Raw genomic sequence first — 6000 nt, 5'->3', positions numbered from 1 at the left:
CTTACTGCAAAAAAGAGCTCTCCTCGTTGATGTCAGTGTATTCCGTAGCAGTCTATTTTCGAGTTATGTTTCCTGAATAATTACTGTGCAAATGAAAAATAATGATAAATTATTATATTCCATACATTGCTTACATGCTTTATTGCTCTGTGTAAAGAAATGTTCGTGTTAATGTTTGACTTCGTGCAATAATATCGCATTGTCTTGAATCTTTTACTATTTTTCTGATCTTGATGATATTTTCCCTGTAAAATCCCATTTGTTTAATAGCTCTTACAATTAATATTTGTTTTTGTAGTAATTGCGAAAATATTTTGGCGTCACAATTCCATTGTAGAATTTCGTTTCATATACAATTATACAATTGCAAGTTTGGAAGATGTTAGCATTGGTTGATATTCGAGATTACGTGATTTCACATCGATGTCATCAATACGGCTTCATTCTTGTAAACGTCTTCTATTCATCAGGTAAGAATTGATAATTGATTAATTAACTTAACTGGCAACAATTTACATCAGGCACGCTGCGTCCCTACACTTCTGGTAATTATGCTAATTTCTAGCTTCGATTTGTTTAGATTCACTATGTGTAAAAGTTACCGGTAGAACAGCTTGCAGGTATGCATACTAAAAGAGCCACTCACACGTGTAAGGTCAGAATCATTGGCGAGGCTTGTTATGGTCTTTATTGAGTGTCTATCATTATCTTTATATTTATTTTAAAGCTGACTCGTAGATATTTTTCTCACTTATACGAATATAATTTCATAGGATTTAATACGACATTAGACCAAACTTTAAGGAGGAAGCATAGTTATTTCTTTTCCGGAATTCCTGCCGTTACATTATCCTGTGTATTTACCTATTTCGAAGATTGCAATTTCGTACTTGAGAAAGAAAATACTGATACAGGTGAGTATATAGAAGTTGTCATTTTATTGCTAAGGAGTAAAGTGTCACTTTCAGTTAGAACCAACACAACTTTCTATTGAAAGAAACTGTTGCATGAGCAGAGAAAAGCAACTGTTGCATATACAGAGATAAATACACTACTAAATGCCACCAATTATGGTTGAATATTATCTTTTTGTATATAATCCACTTAACATATATTGAAATGCACGGAAATGTAACATAGCTATATTCTAAAGGAACACACTAGCCATGAAATCGATCTGAATATTAATATGTCATAGATATGTGTATACAAAGAATAGTAATGTATACGAACTCATGAAAATTATTTTATGTCTGCCATACCACGTAGTTCATTACAACATAGAATGCTCAAAATAATGGGATATCATTGAATAATTATGACATCAACTAAGATAGTTCGCCTGTGATTAGTACCAATCCACAAAAGGGAAATTTTATTAAATTAATGGTACACTTAAGATTGATTACGAAAAATACACGTATCCATACAGAGGACAGTAATTCTTCCTTTTTTTACAACCAGCTTATAGGCATATAGATAAGTCATACTACAACTGGCTGCGTAATAGGAAGTTTGATTCATAACCACATGGTTTCACATTCAGTTCCACAGTTAGGCACCATTAGAAATATCTTCTACTGAAGGCTCGGGCCGCCAAACGCCTGAGTGGATTTGGTAGATGAAAGATGAAAAACGCATGTGGTGTATATATGTGTGTGTGTCTCTGTTAGTAATTATGTGTCTTTTTATATCTGTGATTGTCCCAAACACTACCTGGCATCCGGTGTTGGTTTGTTTGTTTCCCTTAAGCTACTAGTTCTGTACAAGAGAACTATGCAATAAGTACCTGGCTTTAAAAATATTAATGGCGTCGATTTGTTCGGCAAAAAGTTTTCAAAGGCGGTATCCACATAATGGCTTCGGTCTCATGACTGGAGAAATTAAAAGAATGATAGTCGGTTATAACGATCAACCTATGAAGTGACTGCTATCGTTCTTTCCCTTCACCCTTCTGTCCTATGTCGTTCTCCCTCTCACTGTCGGGAAAGTTCTAACCACAAATTCTTCACTGGTGGTGCAACGGCATGGCCACAGCACTAAGTCTGACATGTATAAGAGAATAAAAGGATAAAAGAAAACATACTACTACTACTACTACTGCTGCTTCTACTACTATGACTATTTCTACTACTACTACTACTACTACTACTACTAATACTACTACTACTACTACTACTACTACTACTACTACTACTACTACTACTACTACTACTACTACTACTACTACTAATAATAATAATAATAATAATAATAATAAATGCCCTGATGCAGTACCAGGCAGTGGCTCTCATGGCTTCTCATCTTAACTGATTGAAAGTATTATCATGTGCAATTATTTTGTCTTGGTATAAAAGATGGGCTACAGCAAATATTCTGCTCAATACCACAGATATGCTTGTCAGTTGTTTGACTTTAACCAGTTGAGCATGTCCCTTAGTGACTGATGATATGTGCATCTCTGACCACGAGCAGAAGTCGTGGCGGAGCATTATAGCCGTGTGTTGAGAGCAATTCTTTGAGGTTTGGATAATTCACATTTGGAAACATGGGTGGTTGATTCAACATCCTTAAACAACCCTTATTCAGGGACCTTTTGAGTGGGATGGGCTACTCGACGAGAACAAAATTCTAACTGGCCCAACCTGCAAGGTCATGTGCTGTTTATTTTGATATGAGATTACCATGTCGCGCACATATGGTTGTGATGCATGTGCCTGGTGTACCCTTATCAGACGGGTAGTTATGATGGTTATACTGGGCTTCGTATATTTTACCCCAGTGTCATTTTGATTGCATGCACTGTTCTCTCAGTAATAATAATAATGATAATAATAATAATTATAATAATAATAATAATAATAATAATAATAATAATAGTAATAGTAATAATTAATAATAATAATAATAATTAATAATAATAATAATAATAATTAATAATAATTATAATAATAATAATAATAATTAATAAAAATAATTAATAATAATTGATAATAATAATAATAATAATAATAATAATAATAATAATAATAATAATAATAATAAGAAGAAGAAGAAGAAGAAGAAGAAGAAGAAGAAAAATAATAAAAATAATAATAATAATAATAATAATACTAATAATACTAATAATAATAATAATAATAATAATAATAATAATAACAAATGCCCTGATGCAGTACAAGGCAGTGGCTGCCGTGGCTTCTGATCTTAACTGATTGGAAGTGTTATCATATACATTTTTCTGTCTTGGTATGAAAGATGGGCTACTGCAAATATTCTGCTCAATACCACAGATTTGCTTGTCAGTTGTTTGACCGTACCCAGTTGAGCATTTCACTTAGTGGCTGACAATATGTGCATCTCTGATAACGAGCATCATAGCTATGTGTTGAGAGGGATTCTTTGGGGTTTGAAAAATTCATCTCTGGAAACATGGGTGTTTCGTTCAACAATACTCAGGGACCTTTTGAGCGGGATGAGCTACTCGACCATAATAATAATAATAATAATAATAATAATAATAATAATAATAATAATAATAATAGTATTAGTAATAATAATAATGACAATAATAACAACAGTAATAATAATGGAAAAAAAACAGTTGTTTAGAATCGAGCAAAATATATTTTATCCAGAAACTGATGATGATATAGAGGAGGAAAGATTACTTCTTGATGCTAATGAAAATCGACAGTTTTGGGTTAAGACTGAGAGTAAGCAAGAACAACATAATATTGCAGCTGAATGGCTTCTTAGCCTGGAGCAAACAGCTTTTTATCCCCAGGAAGTGGTTATTCACTTCACAGAGAACTGTACGAGTCAAAAGATAAGCAACTGGAAAACAACAGGACCTGATGCCGTACAGGGATTTTTATTAGAAAATGTTCAGCAGTTGCATAAACTGATCTGAGAGCAGTTTAATACATTGATCGAAGAAGAAATCCCACATTGATTGAGAAAAGGAAGGATGTCAAAAGGAAGCATCAAAAGGAAATGCTGCCGAGAATTACAGGCCAATTACTTGCCTCTCATTATTAATGTCGAAGCTACTCTCAGGAGTTCCTGGAGAAAAAATGTTTATATTTAAAGAAATATATTATACTAGTTAAAATAATGAATCCGATACAATAATAATAATAATAATAATAATAATAATAATAATAATAATAATAATAATAATAATAATAATAATAATAATAATAACAACAATAATGATAATAGGAGCAGAAGTGGCTGGGCATAGGTGAATAGGCGCAGGAGTGGCTCTGTAGTAAGTAGCTTGCTTAACTCATTGCACATGAGTGAGCCAGAGTTGTAATTGACACTGAAGCTGTAAGACGTGCTTTTGAAGCCGTCTTAAATTGAAGATTTTTGAAACTCAGCTGTAAGGTAAGATTTTTTGGGGTCTAGTGGGAACCTGTTGTCTACCGCAATTATTTTTTTACAAACAAGTAGTCGTCACTGGTTTCTAGTCTGCCTGAGGCTGAGGGAAAATATTTTTCACTTAATTATTTGTTTGGAGGGCGTATCCTGCCGCAAAACTTTTGCTTGGAAATAGTGTTTGTCCAGGAATAGCTCCGTGGGAATTTTTAGAAAAAATTCAACAATATTGTTCCTGTCAAGGAGTGAGAAGAAAATGGGAATTATTTTTAAGTGTTTAACAATTGCGTTAAAACTTTGGCCTGGAGTACCGAGTGGTCTTCGTTGTGTTTTGAACTGTTGCTCTCTCTTCATCTATCTTTTATGTAAAACAAAAGCTCTTAATTGAACTGTTAATTTTTTTCCTTCCTTTTTGTTTGGACTTTTTTCTCTTCCTTCTTTTTCCTAACTTATTTTGCATTTCAAAAACTGTATTTTTGGATTTTTTAAAAAAGAACACATCGCAAATAACAATGGAAAGTTGGTGGAGTGGGAAATTACACCACCCCAAAAATGGTTAAAAGAACTTGGAAGTAAAACGGTGTTTGAGGACCTACTCTAGGACCCTCAACGCCATTGCCGTTTTCAGAAAGGATATAATCGAAGGAAATCTTGCAGAATGTAAGCCAGAGGTTAGGTTTATCAATTGGGGTGTCAAATACGCAATCTTGTGGTTGCTGTTTGACTCCCCTGAAGTGGCTCGGGAATTTGCGTGCCAGCCCCTGGAGGGTAATGAAACTTTGTTTCTTCCCACTTATTGTGGGAAGAGCTCACGAGTGGTTGGGTCTTCGGCCTGCCACCTGGATTTGAGCCCGAGTGCATAGGAGATGCTATCCGCCGGGGTCTGAGTTGCAGTGGCACAAAAGCTCCTCAGCGTAAATATTCTGCCTGCGGCTGACTGGGAGGGATCAAATGTTGTTTTGACCCTATGGACCCAGTAAGCCGAAAGTCTGGCATTTCCAGACTTTTTGAGAATGGCCAGGTCTAGGTATCCGGTGATTCTTGAGGGATGACCCCCCCCCCAAGTGTCATCGATAATTGGAGCCTGGCCATATAAAAAAAGAACTATCCTCAAGGGCAAAGCAAAGTCCTGGAGCGGTTGACGGAGAGATCTTTAGACAAGAGAATGTAGGCAGCCGAGGAGACGCACCCACCAACAGTCGAAAAGAAAAAAGAGGAAGAGGAGAAGAAACACGACATTGCCGGCAGTCGGAGACATGGCGCCGGAGAGTCTCGGAGCCTCGTTGGTTGTGCCACCGGTGGGTGGGGGGAGACACCATTGGCGGGAATCATGCTGCCAACGGTAGAATTGACCCCATCGGACCAGGAGAACGAAGAACTGTTGGTCTTCTTTTATAGAGGCGGTGAGGTGGAAAAGTTGGTTGAAGAACACTACGAGGGAGTACCTTTGGCCATCACACGGGATGCCGAATGGCCTCTGCAGATAGCTGTGGAGGTCATAACGTTGCGCGTATTAAAAAAGCTGGAGGGATAAGAGAGGAATATTGCTTGTGGGCGGGTGACGACAACTCTGAGTTCGCCTTGATTTTAAAGCAAGCATGGGCGATGGTGGAGTAC

The sequence above is a fragment of the Octopus sinensis genome, linkage group LG4 (genome assembly GCF_006345805.1).
Source record: "Octopus sinensis linkage group LG4, ASM634580v1, whole genome shotgun sequence".
In the NCBI taxonomy this organism is placed as follows: domain Eukaryota; kingdom Metazoa; phylum Mollusca; class Cephalopoda; order Octopoda; family Octopodidae; genus Octopus; species Octopus sinensis.
This window is presented reverse-complemented; position numbering follows the sequence as displayed.